The sequence below is a fragment of the Leptonychotes weddellii genome, chromosome 1, assembly GCF_054177405.1.
Source record: "Leptonychotes weddellii isolate Sample4059 chromosome 1, ASM5417740v2, whole genome shotgun sequence".
Lineage (NCBI taxonomy): Eukaryota > Metazoa > Chordata > Mammalia > Carnivora > Phocidae > Leptonychotes > Leptonychotes weddellii.
The window spans coordinates 18,355,601-18,371,228 of NC_138369.1; the positions used below are offsets into that span (position 1 = coordinate 18,355,601).

At 47.2% G+C, this 15,628-nt stretch overlaps 1 protein-coding gene and 1 long non-coding RNA gene across 2 annotated transcripts in view; both read left to right on the forward strand.

The window, feature by feature from the left end:
• Window positions 1–15,628, forward strand: part of CACNA1D (calcium voltage-gated channel subunit alpha1 D) — a 291,430-nt gene that overhangs the window by 16,196 nt on the left and 259,606 nt on the right. The window lies entirely within an intron of this gene.
• Window positions 1,771–11,895, forward strand: LOC115942928 (uncharacterized). Its single transcript, XR_004077501.2, has 2 exons — window positions 1,771–2,428; window positions 10,689–11,895. It is a non-coding gene; the product is annotated as an uncharacterized LOC115942928 (long non-coding RNA).

The following is a 15,628-nucleotide window of genomic DNA, read 5'->3' on the forward strand; positions in this document are numbered from 1 at the left end:
CCAGGAAGCTGGGGAAAACCACGGGGGGCTGCCATAGGTAGGTTAGAGGGCTGGTTCTCATTTACCCGGAGTGGTGCTGGACGTGAATCACAGACCGGCTGAGGGTGGGATTCGAAAGGGCCCTAGAGACCTTCGGATGGATGTGTTCCTTTCAGACACGGCAGCTGACTTGCCCAGCGTCCCCTGGTGAGAGAGGAACCAAGTGGGGACCTAGGCCCAGTCTCCTGTCTCCCAGTCTGTCTCTTCCCACACCCTCCAGTTACAGCTGTGACTCCCGACGTGAAGCCAGGCGCTTCCCCTATGACTGGGCAGGGTCTGAGACTACCAGGGGCACTTGGGACAGCCAGGACATTAGATGGCAAAAGAATGCCTCTTCATAGCATGCTGGACATTCAGTGGACTTTTCATTCTCTCCTCGAATTTTTTTTTTTTTTTTTTGGTTTCTCTTCCCAAAGAGAGTTTTGATCACTCCTTCTCCTGTTTTACTTTGGAAAACTATTCTCTTTCTTCATGCGTACCAACATGCAGGAATCATTTGGCCATACTTAGCCACATTATTTTATGGAAAGAGTCAGGGCATTGGCTGGTGGGAGGGCAGGAGAGCACCAGCCGTTCCTCTGTTACCTTGTTCTAGTGTGGGTCATATTCCCTGCCTTTTGACAGTAACTGGAGGCATGGAGATCATTGCCTTTGTTACTAGCTCATGGTTGATGTCTCCTGAGCTGGGGGGTTCCATATCCATAGTAGCCTTCCATTCTCATTTAATCTTTACCATAAACACCTGAGGAGTCCTCATTGAACAGGTGAGGAGAAAAGGCTCTGTCTGAGTGGCTAAATTGTTTACATGAGCCTACAAGGCCTAGGAATTGGCAGGGCCAGGGCTCACAGCTGGGCTTTCTGACTTAAGTGCCCACACCCCTCCGCTGGGCTGTGAGGGGAAGCCCAGGCTCATGCAGATGCCGTCTTAATGCGGAGGAGAGGAGGATGAAGCCAGGGGGCACAGCGGTGTCAGAACATCCAGGTGGGTCTTTGGGGGAGGTGTCCCATTCGTGATTTTGGTTGGGGTTTGGAACCTAGGTTTGGGGGGGGCTGGCAGAGAAACTTTTCATGCCCCCTCATTCCCACCACCTGGAGGCATTTCCAGGTGGGGGCTGTGGCTGGAGAGAATCAGGGTGGATGGAGGTTTTACCAACCCCCCATAGCCCTCTGCCAACCTTCTGAATCACCCAGTTAAAATGGAAATGAGTAGAGAAGTTTAAATTTGGGTATGAAGTAGATTTGATTGCATTTTAATTCTTGAAAAGCGTTACCTGCAAGTGGAAAGTGTGAGAAACATTTACGGTGTGGGTCAGAGGTTTGTGCTGAGCGCGGGCCAGCTGTAGGATGAAGCAGTCAGGGTTATGGGTTCTGGAGTCAGACCGGGTGTAGTCCCCAGTGTTGCTGTTCACCACCTGTGTCCAGCAAACTGTTTTTTTCTCACCAAATCTGTGCCTTTTTGGTAAAAGAGGAAATAAAGTGGCTTAAGGGGGTTATCCCAGATCCTGGCTCCTAGAAAACATGGAGTCACTGTGAGTTGTCATTATGACTGTGAGTCACAGTGACATGTCCTTAAGCCTCTGCACAGTCATGTGAAGTAGGGACGGCTGTCCTCAGCCTTGGAGCCCAAGGAAGAAGCTGGGGCTTGGGAAGTCAGACCTACTTGCTCCTGACCTGGTGAGGTTGTGGCAGAATGGGGACTGGGTGAGCCACACCAGAGAAGTTTCCCGGGTGGTTTGCTACACTGGGGGTTTGCTCTCCAAAGCCATTCTGTGGAAGGTGGATTCACCAGACTGACCCAGCCTAAAATAGTAGTGGTCCTGGAGGGTGTTGGGTGGCCCTGGTGAGGAAGGGCCTGAAAATTAGCCTCCCCGAAAGAAGTTAGCAGGAGGAAGACCTAGGCCAGCACCATAGCCCACCTTTGCTTAGGCAACAGAAAAGAGTTGCTTCTTTCCCTGGGAACACCGAGGAAAGAAAAGGGGCTGATTGAATGGTCAGGATCTGATTCTACCACAGCTGGGAAGGCTGAAGCCTGCCTCTACACAGTGAGTGGTGTTGAGGCAGGGTAGAAAAGCCCAGAGCTCAACAACCTCCCGTGAGGCTTGGGGGTGTCGGCAGACTGCTTTCTCAGCTCACTAGGAATCTGCTTATCAGCTGTGCCTTGTTCCTTCTCGGCCCAGGTGGGAGACCCCTGATCATCTCTTGATTTAAATGTTACTCAGGAGGAAAGAAAACAAGCTCTAAGGAGCAAAACAGGTGTCAAGAGTGCCGGCCTGACTGCCGTGGCTCAGACAGGAAGATTGGGTGATGTCTGGAATCGGAGTAACGACCATCACTAGCACCCTGGAGATGCTCCCATCAGGGCATCTGATTTCATCCTCATGGCCACCTTGTGAGTATTGCTCACACTTTACAGAGCAGGCAGCCCCACTGGGGCAGGGAGGGTGGGAGGTCTGAGAGCCAGGAAGGGGCAGAGGTAGGACGCAGACCTCTCTGGCCTTTCCCACCGTGCTGTGTTCTTGGGCCGCCCGTCATTCAGGTAGGAGACCGAGGCCTACAGATGGGACTGGACTTGCCGGAACTAAGGCTCACTAGAACCCTGGCTGTCCCTGGCTCTTTGCCATGTGGTTCCTGGCCTCAGTTTCCTCACCTGTGACGTGGGACTAGTGAGGGGATACTTGCCTCGCGTTGTTGACAGGATGAAAAGTGATTTTGGCAAGGGAACCCTCTGAGCCTCAGGTCCTGCACCGTTAACTTCCTTCTACCTCAGGCCTCACTTGTTCGTGCTTTTGGGGCCTGACCGGATCTGCCTCCCCAACTTCCTGTCTTCAGCCTGTCTTGTCTTTCGGAGAGCAGAGACTTCAGAGGATTGAGCTAGATTTGGGCCCCAGGTTTCTGCTCACTAGCTTTGTGACTGAACACCTTCTCTTCCCTCCCTTGTTCTTGGTTTCCCCATCTGTAAGATGGGGATGATAATACTTGTCTCCTATGGAGCATGGAGTCTTTGTGAGGAGTCAATAAAAGAACACAAGAGTGAGCTGCAGTTTACCAAAGACATTGTTTACTTGGTCAGGAATGCTCTCAAGGGAGGGGCTCTTACTTCCCAGTGAAGTTCAAGGGTCAGCAGTGTCTGAGCATGGGGGGACCCTCTGAATTCCCCTGCTGGAGCGCTGTGGGGGGTTTCAAATCCCACTTACAAGCCATGCCTGCTAAATCCCTGTGCTCTTGTGAGCATCGCACTTCTTGGCCCTTGTGGCCCAGTGCATGGCGGTGGGGCGAGGGGCATACCCTTGCCTGTTCTTCAGCTAGGGGCTGGTCGCTGCTCCCAGCTCGGGGCTTGCTTGCAGCCCAGAGAGAGGCGTGTGGGGGCCTGGTCTTGGCAGCGGAGCATGTGGTGCTGTGGAGAGGCCGCTGCTGAGCTTGCCCACGAGCTGAGGTCAGCATTTGCAGCAGCAGGGAGCCTGGTTCATAGTGTTCAGTGACTGAAAGCAGAAAGACCAAGTACAGCTTGGGGGCTCTGAGGTTGGTATTTGCGGCCACACTGACGTTTCGGATGAGTGTGTGCAGTCAGCTCGTGGGGCCTGTGCCTTGCACTTTGCACCCTTTGATTTCTGGCACCAGGCTGAGCACTTTCCCCCTATTTTGTCTGGTCTTCAGCAACCAGTCAGGCCACCAGGACTGGCACTTCCGTCGTGCAGATAAGGCAAATGAAGCTCAGAGGGATTAACTGAATTACTCCAAGCCCCTGAGATTATAAACAGGTCCTGTGGTCACGCTGCGCTGCTTCGGGGCTCTGCCCCGCTGTGTGTCTGAGGCATGGCGTGGGAGAACGCTGAACTTGAAGGCAGGTGTTGTGGCCTTGAGTTCATGCTCTCCGTGTGATCCCTGCTTTCCGACCTGGTCATAAAGTAGGGAGTGAAAGCTCAACGGATGTGTGTGAAAGTGTTTTGTAGTCTGGAAAGCAGTGTACACGTACAAAGCAACGCTCTTCTTGTAGGCTGAGTCACTCTAAGGAGAGGCCCCGGCTTCCCCTTTCCTTGGATCCCACTGGAAAGCAGTGCAAGGCTGAGTCCCAGATCCGCTCCTGTCTCCCCGTGATGCCAGTGCTACACGTGGGCCCCCCACGGAAGAAAAGTCCCCCCGCCAGCACCGCTGCGGTGACCGGTGCCGGGGAGAGGCTGAGGTGTGGGCAGAGAACAAAACCAGTCGGGTCCAACGTCCAGGGACCCACCGCCACCCTTCACGATTTTCAAAGACCAGCTGTTATTTGAAGTCCTGACTGTTCCTTGAGCTCCTTGAGAGTTGTGGAATTCACGGGGCTCATGAAATGCAAACCACAGACGATTCTGCCCAGTAATGGGTAGGCTTGTGACCCAGGCAGCCCTGGAGGCAAACAAATGGTATTTCCCGGTTCTACGGGTGAATGGAGTATATATGATATCACATCTTCACTCTGTTCCTAGGTCTCTCTTCCTTTGGTCTGTGATGAAAAATTGAAATGATGAGTGTAGTCCCAGCCTGCAGCGGGGCGGTCATCCGAGGCTGGAGCTTCTGCTGCGCGAGTCCTGACTCATTCTGGTGTGCGCGAGGCGTGCTAAAGCTGGAACAGTGAGATCAGGTGGTGTGTTCTTTGTGGAAGTTCAAGACCAGCGCGTGGGGTGGAAGCAGCCGGGTCCTCTGACCCACAGACTTGCTTGCGTTTGATCTTGTGCTGTTCTCTGATTTCTAACAAGAGTGTGAACTTCTTGTGGGCAGGGACCCAGCCTTGCCTCGGTCTTATCCTCCACCTCCTGGCATGGGCAGTTTGGTAAATGATTGATTATTTAATGAAGCATCACTATGTCTACATCAGGCACCCTGAGGTTGCTTTAATTGCTTTGACTATTTTCTTAACCTAGGCCTGACGGTGTCTCTTTGCAACCTGGGAGCAGGATGACAGCATGAACATGTGCCTGACACCCCCACCCCCTTTGGTAGACTGCTTAGTGAAAATAACCGAACGTACACACTGAAAAACACAGTGCCCCCCCCCCCCCAAGTACTTATTCTTGTACTTTGTACTTACTCTTGTGCTACTGAGGTATAAAGTACCTCATCCCAGTGATGCTGGAATGCTTGTCTTCAGAATTGCTTCCAGAGTCAGTTTCTGCTTTTCATTTTGCTTTGCTTCTGGCTAAAAATGGGGTGATTGAGGTTGATCACTGACCTTATTCACAGCCTTTTCTTAAAGGTTATTCGTAAGAAAATCACATCGACCCTCAACCCAGTTTTCTTATCTTTGAGGATCTTGAGAGGTGAGAGGAATGTCATGGGCTTCGAAGAGGGTCAGACGGTGGCATTTTGGAAATGTTCTGAGGAACGGCCATATTACTAAAATTAGGTGTCCTGCTTCCCAAGCTTACTACTTCCAACGGAATGACACTTATTTACATGACTTTGGTGTGCTTATTAAACAGAACAGCCTCACTGCTTCAGTCCTTCTTCTTAAGTCTGCAGTCTCTCCATCTGCTAGACTTTCTTTTCATGCCAAGAATTTTTCCACCTAGGCTCTGCTCTTTAGCCCTTGGCCCCAGAAAAATGGTCAAGTGAGATGTTTCACTCCCCACAAGAGCCTGGTTCTTAAAGGCCTCTCCCCATCCCGGGCAAGGCACATTTTAATGTTACCCCAGAGTCTGGGGACTCTGTCGTGGGGTTCTAGGGGGTTATGATCAGGGTCCTTGGGAACAGATGTAATGAATGGACTGTTCACAGCTGTCATTCGGGTGCTCTACCCAAGCAGACAGGATTCAGTTCCCAGGAGGGCTCCTTGGGCTTGACTACGAAGAAGATGTAAGTTTCTGGATTTCTTTCTTCTTGCCTTTTTTGAAAAATGTACTTTTGATACCAGTTAAACATTTTAATCTTAGCAACAGCAAAGAGCTCCACCCCGGCTGCCTAAGAAACTGTGCAAGACAACAAAGACAGCTTTAAAAATAGTCTCCTCGTTTGTAAGTGGAGCATCTTTGACTTAAGTCAGTGTTTTGTGGCTGGGTTCACATGACCACCACTGGTCACTGGCCCCTGGCATTGGGACCTGGGGGCAATAAATAATAGAACTGGTCTCTGCTAAGTAGATGGGATGATGGCATGTACATACTTGATAATTTGCATACCCTACAATTCACCATTTTAAATTCTCTAATTCAGGGGATTTTACTATATTCGCAGTGGTGCACCCATCATCAAAATGAATTTTAGAACCTTTCATCAGCCCATAAAGAAACCCCATACTCGTTAGCTATCACTCCCTATTTCCCACCAACCCTTACTTCCCCAGCCCCAGGCAACCACTAAGCTACTTTCTGTCTCTGTGGGTTTTCCTAGTCTAGACATTTTATATAAATTATATAATATGCAATCCATCTATGAAAACTTAGCTGGTTTTCAAGATCCATCCATGTTATAATGTGTATCAGTACTTCATTCCTTTTTGTGGCTGAATACTATTCCACTGCAGGGATATGCCACATTGGATTTATCCCTTCCTCAATTGTTGGACATTTGGGTTGTTTACATTTTTTTTTGGCTATTATGAAGAATGCTGCCACGGACATTCATGTACAAGTGTTTGTGTGAACTTATGTCTTTAATTCTCTTGGGTATATTCCTGGGAGTGGAACTTGCTGGGTCATATGGTAACTTTAACATTTTGAGCGACTGCCAAACTATTTTCCAAAGTGGCTGTACCATTTTATATTCCCACCAGTGGTGTGTGAGGGTTCTAGTTTCTCCTTGCTAACACTTGTTACCGTCTTTTGGGTTCTAACCATCCTAGTGGATGTGAAGTAGTAATATCCTTGTGGATTTGCATTTCTCTAATGACTAATGATACTGAGCATCTTTTCATGTGCTTAAGTAGTCATTTGTATATATTCTTTGGATAAATGTCTATTCAGATCCTTTGTCTGTTTTTAAAAATTTTTAGAGTGTGTGTGAGTGGGGGCAGAGAAAGGGAGAGGGAGAATCTTAAGCAGGCTCCATGCTCAGTGTGGAGCCCAATGCAGGGCTCGATCTCATGACTCTGAGATCATGACCTGAGCCGAAATCAATAGTCAGACACTTAACTGACTGAGCCACCAAGGTGCCCCAACCCTTTGCCCATTTAAGAAGTTATGGTAATTTTATTATTGTAGAGAATGCTTGTTTTTTTTTTTTATTACATTTGATCTAGAATCTATAGCCATTTAATGGTAAAATATCAAAATTCAGATAATTGAAGTCATGCTATAAGGCAAAAACTGGCAAATCTTAGCAGGCTTTGGGCAGATATTTTCTCCCACTTTAGGAGAAAGAGCTCATTCTAACAATCTCTGGTCTGCATTCTGCTTGTTTTGAATGAAACAGATAGATATATCTAGGACATATTTTGGTAGGTAGAAAGAAAACTCACAATTTGAGGGTCTTAGTATTTATGTGGCATTTGTCTAATTAGAATCTCTATTAACTGCACATATTCCCCAATTAACCTACAATTTTAAAAAGCCATAAAAATTATCCATCAGAGAGCATAAATTCTGAATATAAGACTTCAGAAGGAAATAAGAGTTTTATTGTTTTTTAATTCTGAAAACTTACCCTGCAACTCAGTGGTGAAGGACAGCATTGTGGAAAGACTGTGACTTTGAAATCGTACTGACCAAGGTTTGAATTGTTTTTCCTTCATTTACTAGCAGTGTGATCTTGAGCCTCAGATTCCTTATCCATAAAATCTACTTTGTTATGAGGATAAGTCTTTTTTTTAATTGATTATTTTTTTAAAAATTTTTATTGGATAAGTCTTTTAAGTAAAATTCCTGGCACCTAGTAGTTGTTCACTTAATGGTAACTATTTTTAACATGCATGCTTTTTGTTCATTTGTTCATGAATTGTGTTTTTATGTGTATATAGTCAGGTTCTCAATTTTTTTCAGGTTATTCTGTATTTTGTCATCTTGTTTAGAAACAGCATGCATTGTTATACTTGAGTTGTAGGAGTTCTTTATACGTTCTGGATACCAGTCCCTTATCAGATAACAGGATTTGCAAACATTTCTCCCTTTCTGTGGGTTGTCTCTTCATTCACTTCTTGGTGTCCTTTGAGCACAAAAGTTCTTAATTTTGATGAAGTGGCATGCACATTCTTAGAATCTTAGAGCTGGAGAGGGCCTTTGAGGTTGCCTGTTCAGCTCCTTTGCCCTAGTGATGGAGGGCTCTGGCTCAGAGAGAAGGGGTCTTCCTCAAGGTCACAGGCCAAGTTTCATCTCCTGATTTGCACCTCTGTGCATCCTCCATTTCTACTCCTACTCTTTCTGAAGGTAGGAAGTTTAGGTGTGTTAGGTGTGTAGGGCAAGAAAGTGGGTAGCTCCCCTCTCCGTCGAAGCACACAGGCTCTTTGCTTATGGGGGGGCTGACCTAAGGTGCTTCTCCATAGTTCATTTGTGTGTCCTTCTCCCCTACCCCGGCCCCCAGCTTTATTGAGATATAATTGACACAGTTCATTTATCTGTCCTGTCAGAAATTTGGTCCTGTCTCTCAGAGGGTGCACTGTATGGGAGAATTGCTTAGAGCAACACTTTTTGGAATGAACAAGTTGCCTGTGGCTATAAGAATGTAAGTTCATTACAATAAAATTTAAAATTCAGTTCCTCGGTCATGCAAGCCACATTTCCCTTGTTCACACATGGCTACCATATTAGACAGCACACACCGGGAGCATTTCTTTTTTCTTCCTTTCTCTTTCTCTTTTTTTCTTTCTCTTTTTCTCTTTTCTTTCAATTTATTTATTTGAGAGAGCAAGCCAGCAAGTGGTGGGGGGAAGGGCAGAGGGAGAATTTCCAGCAGACTCCCTGCTGAGTGCAGAGCCCACGGTGGGGCTCCATCTCAGGACTCTAAGATCATGATCTGAGCTGAAATCAAGAGTCAGATGCTCAACCAGCTGAGCCACCAGGTGCCCCACGGGAGCCTTGCTAGCAGGACTGTTGAGCAGCACTGGCCTGGAGAGGTTTGTGTCCCCTGCCCACGGACCTTTTGTCCCTGGCCCCAACCCAGGCTGCCATCCTGGACTTGCAGCCTTGATCTGTCTTCCATGTGTTCCTTATCCACCTGCCACTCAGACTTCCTACTTCCGTGGTTGCCTCTGGGCTTCTTGGCAAACCCCCTATTCAGATCAGTGGTTGTGGGCCCTGCCGGCAGAGACCCTTCTTTTCCGTAGTTTCTGGATTTGGTTGCCAGTAAAGGACTAGTGCCTCTCCTCACCTCAGCCAATAGATGTGACTTGCAGAAATAGAGCAGAAAGGCGCTTAAAGGAGTATGTGCCTCCTCAGAAAGTTAGCCCTAAGAGCGAATTGATCTACTCTTGGACAAGGGGAAGAGGTCGAAGAACTTTGGGATTCGGTTCTTTTTGGCTGCATTGGTTGGTGGCCTTTCAGATGGGTACTTCCCCATAGAGGTAGTTGGTCTCAAGAATTTGCAAGATTGCCAGGTGACATGGAGGTGGGAGGCAGGAAGGGTTGGAACCCTGGTGTCCTGAGATGATAACAAGACAGATTCTGGCTGGTCCTGCTTAGTGCTCTGGTGTGTGTGTGGGGGGAGTGTCTGTACCTGAGGGCCATCTGAGCCGCTGGTCCCAAGGTCACAAGGGCCACGCAAACAGTCTCAGAGGAAATGCTTTATGTGAAAGGATGGAAGACCGTGTGCTTGTACCAAACTGGAATCTTAGACTTGAAATGAGCATAGGGAGTATCTCTGAGGAGAAAGGGATTCACCCAGGCTCATAACAAGTTAGTGGTGGCAGAGTTGAGCGTAGACTCCAGGTCCTGTGGCACCTTGCCTCATGCATGTTCCACATGCTGTACTGTGTATCTTTATTGACATAAAGGACAGGTATTTCAAAAACATACAAAGAAACCAAACAACTTGGAGACATCGCCTGGGCTTAGACGTGAATTCATTTAACTCATCAGGCACTAGGTCTTGCCATAAGCTCTCCTTTGTCACTCTCATCGCTAGAAAGTTATTAAGAAACCTTTCAGTTAAGGTGGGGCCACCCAGGTCCTCATTCTGTCTCTCCAGCCTGTCTCCAGGATCTGTCTTCTGCAGGAACATCTGTCCTTGACCTCAAAGTGTTTGGAAACAGACTTGTTATGGAGCTCAGCCTTGTCCGCCAGACTGAAGAGCCTTGAGGGCAAGGACCACATGCTCTCTGTCCTCCCTCGGGAACAGGCCCAGCATGTTCATTTAGTGAATATCTGTGGACGTTCTCTTTTTCAGGAAAATTCCCCTTTTGATGGGTTTTTGGAAGTATGAGGCCTCTTTTTCCTGTGGTCCTGAATCTTTGTCCATTCTGATTTGGAAATCGCGACCAGAAGAAATGGGCTCATTTTTCTTTCCGCCGCAGGAAGAGCTGTCCATTTTGCCTTTGAACTTTATAAGAGCCAAAGGACTTTTATATTTATGCTGAGAAAGTAAGGGCTACGTTTTGCTGAATTGGGCAGTGAATAGAACAATCCCAAAAGGACATCCTGGGAAGGAGTCCCAGAGCAGTGAGGGGCAAGCAGGGAATTGTGGAAGGAATTCCATGCCATAAATACAGAATATCTCGCTTAACAGTGGAACTTTTCTGCCTTTTCCTCCAGAGGTGGAAGACCGTTCTTTTCAAAGACAAGCTTGATGACTGCTGTGTCAGCACGTACAACTACAAGATAAATTTCTGCACCGGCTTAGCACTAGAAATGCAGTTTACAAAAGATCGGACAAAAATATTAAAAACCGGTTGAAACGTCTTAGGCTCAGCTGGTATGCTTTTAGGTGAGTTATTAGGGACAGGGCTCTAGGGACAAGATCAGGGGACAGGGGTATGACCCAGGTCAGAGCACCTGTCCGCCTAGCCTTTGAAGCCCCGTTTTGGGTTCATCTAAATTCCTTGTTCAGCTTTTCCTAGGACCTGAGTTTCTCTGGTTGGAGCAGAGTAAGTTTTCAGGCTGAATTACTTGGACCATTGTCTGTGTTTTCTTTTTCACATAGCCTGTGGGTATCTGGCCTTTTCAGCCAAGGAAAATGGAAATGGTTCTAAACACTCACTTGAGCCATGAATTTCAACCGTGTATTAATTTGCTGCTTATGTCTTGATTTTTGTGTCTTCTGAGAAGCAATGAGAGGATACTAGGGCGGGCCTCAAAGGTCCTTTGGGGGTGCTGCAAGGGTCTGGAGCTGGGATGAGAGATCAGGGAGAGAGGAACTGTGCCCTCCCACTGTTACCTGCGGTGCAGCTCCCTGCCCTCCTGCGTGTGTATATGTAAGGTTGCACTTAAGATTTCATTTGGAGAGGAAAGTTTCCAAAATTCATTATGTAGGGAGTATAGGGCAGATTGCTCTGTGTCTTACCCTCACCTCACTCTGCAAGGAGTCTGGGCTGAAAATTTAGGGCTCAACTCTTATTCCTTCCTCCACATGAGCTGTAGGATAGATTCTGTACTAAGGTCTTAAATTTTGCCTCTAACTCACGGCTCTTCGCTTTTCAGGGGCATCAGAAGTAAGAAACCCGGTACTATCAGTGAGCACAGGCCATATGATGATTTCTAGGGTTTCAGTGATTTCTATGTATTATAGAGATCTTGAAGTATTTAGCATTACCCCATTTTTTTCATATATAAAAGGGTTAGATCAAGATATGAACTCATTCCTGTCTTCTTTTAAAGCTGTTTCCTAGGAGGAGAAGATCCAGGGATGAAGAGTAGGTAGTGGGCCACATAACACATGGCAGCTTTGTGGGTGGGGGTGGGAACACAGTGGGAATAAACCCAAACTGATGAATAAATGATCAGTATACGGCTTTGCCCTTTATTTGTTTTTGTTGTTGTTTTCTGATTTTTGTTATTTTCTGCTTCGGGTGTCACTTTTGCTCTGTAAAGCCTGGAAGTGACCTATTTAATTCCTATATTTGGAGCTCTCAGAATGTGCCGAGGATCAGTCCAACTCCCTGAACGTGAACAGGAGTGAGAAGTCCGTGCCTGACCACAAGGTGCTCACAGTTCAGCGGGGAGCAGGTGACCCTTTAGTGAGCCTTCGTGTGTGTGCGTGCGTGCGCGTGCACGCACAGTCGTGTGCTCCCTTGGTCACAAGTAATGAGTCCAAACCGAGCACAGGCTGGATTAAGTCAGAGAGGAATTTATTGGCTCCCATCACTGACCAATTCAGAGATAAATTTGGAGTCCGCTCAGGGGCCCAAATGAGGTCCTCAGGATCTGGTTTCTCTCTCCCCTCCTGCCTCCACTTCCTGTGTGTTGACTCCAATTTCAGGCATGCCTCCCCCCGGAACTGCAGAGTGGCTGTCAGCACTTGCCAGGCCTGCATCCATCTACCTTCCAGCAAGAGAGCGTGAGCATCTTGGTCCAGCCATGTCAGTCTTGTTCCATCCCATTGGCCCAGGCTGCAACGTGTGCACATCCGAATCTGTCACGTGGCCAGAGGCACATGAAACCCTTTAAGCCCTGGTCCTGTGCTTCACCACTGAACCCAGTGGAGCCAACTCTACCCTAACACCCTGGGCTGAGAATGAAGAGAAAGCACTGATCGTTGGGGAAAGGGGTCAGGCTCGAACTATGGCCTGCACCATTGTTGGGGCAGGATGAACTTGGGGCTGTGTTCCTACCTCACCTACCCTGAAGTCAGAATTGATTCTGTAATGAGGACGGCGCCTTGTTGCCATGTGGTTTTAGCTGGCCCAGGCATTTAGACACCAAATCTTTTCTCCCCTGAGAACATTGCTCTGGCCCAGGATGGGGTGGGAAACGTATTTCAGGTGAGCATCAGGCCCTTGACTCCAATATTAGATAACTTAGAGCCTTCTAACTTAGATGGTTAATATTTGAAATTCTCAAGCGCATAAGGGTGAATAAGCACAGTTAGCGCAATGGCACCCCACCTCCCATCCCCCCGCCCCGCCCCTCCCCCAATTAGGCATGTTATTCAGATAAACATGTTTTAATCTCTCTCGGGTTGATCTAGCAGAGTGGGAGATGGTGCAGGCTTCAGATTTGGGAGAAAGATCCCAGTGTACATCTTGACTTCGTAACTGCAGTTTCCTTACTTGTAAATGGTAACTAACTCCTAGATTTGTGAGAAGTGAAGTGATAAGAATAAAGCACAGTGCCTGGGACGTAGTAAACAGTCCATAAGAAGTGGCTGTTATTTCTAATTTTTCAAATGAGCTGGGTGTACTGCCCGATAATCTCTGTGAAGTTTGGTGTTACCATTCTCTAAATCTGAATATCTTCCATGCTCATACTACTCAGTTTGGGGTGAGATGCTAGGAAGCTCTCAAAGCCCTCACGGAGTATAGTGCTTTATAATTCATGGTGCTTCCGTGTTTTCGAGAGCTTGAATGACTTCTCCAAGGGCAGAGGGCTGCAAAGTTGTGGGGCAGACCCTGTGGCCAGCATCTTCTCAGATATCCCATGTCCGTAGCATTCTGCTACTCCAGTGAGTGTTTTTGCCTTTCTAATTAATTGAATTTGTTGGCTATCTACCATGGTTTCCGATGGATTTCACTGGAGAACCACATCGTGTAGTTCCTTGAAATAAACCTTGAGTTCATTTATTGAAGAATGATTGTCCTTTCACTCGTGTCTTTGTTCATTGGCCTGATTTATCGGGACTGTATCACAAACCTCTCCTGTCCTTAGAGCAAATTAGCTCAATTTGTGTTGTATGAAGTAACACAAATCAAGTTTATAACATTTCAAAGTTCTAGTCAGTAGCTTCCTAATTAGAACCTGGAAAGCTGGCCTAACTGACGTCGAAGTCATTTATCTTGGTAAAGGTAAAGATTTCTCAGGGAGGATGGTTTCCTGTGAAAGATCACTCAACCCTACGTTCTTAATTCATTAACGCTTAGCTCATTTCTTCCTAGCCACGCTTCTCAAAGCAATGTGTGCTAAAGTACTATTTAAACTGTTGGATAATAATTAATGATGGCATTAACTATTTGAGAGAAATTGAGTGTGTGCCCAGTAGCCAATAGACTATTGTTAGAGACTTATCCAAAAGACATAATATAATAATGTTGTATTTTAAGACCTTTGAAAATGTAGACCAGATTAGTCAACTGCATTGTGCATAATAAGTGTCTGTTACTATCTCATTCATGTGTGAGCAAGATGGTCACAAGAATCTGCAAAAGCAGGATTGTCTGAGGCAGGTTTATCAGTTGTTAGGGGGTTTTAGGGTGAGTGACATCTGGTTGATCGAGGATTGAGACTAAAGCCAGGTGACTGGTCTCTTGATATACCAGGAATGGGTGTTCTGTGAAGACCCACAAGGCCTTGACTCACATTGCTAGTCTAAAGGGCGCCGATGTCTCTGTGAAGACACCTTGTGTGGTAGAATACACCAGCATCTGAGACCAAAGCACAGATTAATAGCAGATGTCTTTGAGGTATGCCATACATATAACGAGGTGCATAAAGGGAACATATCTGAAGTGTACAGCTCAGTGAATTGTTACATATACACGTCCATGTAAACACCACCCAGATCAAGGTACAGAAAGTTTCTGTCACTCCAGAGGGCTCCTTCATGCCCTTGCTTACTCCTACTTCCCCGAATCCCCACCTCCCCCAGGAAATCACTATTCTGACTTCTCCCAGCATCAGTTGAGGTTTGCCTGTTCATGAGCTTCATTATAAATGGAACCAAACAGTATGTACTGTTGTATATCTGGCTGCTTTCACCCAAAGGACCGTTTCTGCGGTCAGGTTTGGCCTGAGGACTCACCTGGAGTAAAAAGGGTTTGAGAGGGCGCCTGGGTGGCTCAGTCGGTTGAGTGACTGCCTTCGGCTCGGGTCATGATCCTGGAGTGTCTGGATCCAGTCCCGCGTCGGGCTCCCTGCTCGGCGGGGAGCCTGCTTCTCCCTCTGACCCTCCCCCCTCTCATGCTCTCTCTCAAATAAATAAAATCTTAAAAAAAAAAAAATTTAAAAAAAAAATAAATAAAATTTTAGAGGGCACCTGGGTGGCTCAGTTGGTTGAACGACTGCCTTCGGCTCAGGTCATGATCCTGGAGTGTCTGGATCCAGTCCCGCGTCGGGCTCCCTGCTTGGCGGGGAGTCTGCTCCTCCCTCTGACCCTCCCCCCTCTCATGTACTCTATCTCAGTCTCTCTCTCTCAAATAAATAAAATCTTAAAAAAAAAAAAAATTTAAAATAAAATAAAATTTTAGAGGGCACCTGGGTGGCTCAGTCGGTTAAGCGACTGCCTTCGGCTCAGGTCATGATCCTGGAGTCCTGGGATCGAGTCCCGCATCGGGCTCCCTGCTCAGCGGGGGGTCTGCTTCTCCCTCTGACCCTCCTCCCTCTCATGCTCTCTGTCTCTCATTCTCTCTCTTGCAAATAAATAAAATCTTAAAAAAAAAAAAAATTAAAAAAATAAATAAAATAAAATTTTAGAGGGCGCCTGAGTGGCTCAGTCGGTTAAGCGACTGCCTTCGGCTCAGGTCATGATCCTGGAGTCCCGGGATCGAGTCCCGCATCGGGCTCCCTGCTCAGCGGGGAGTCTGCTTCTCCCTCTGACCCTCCCC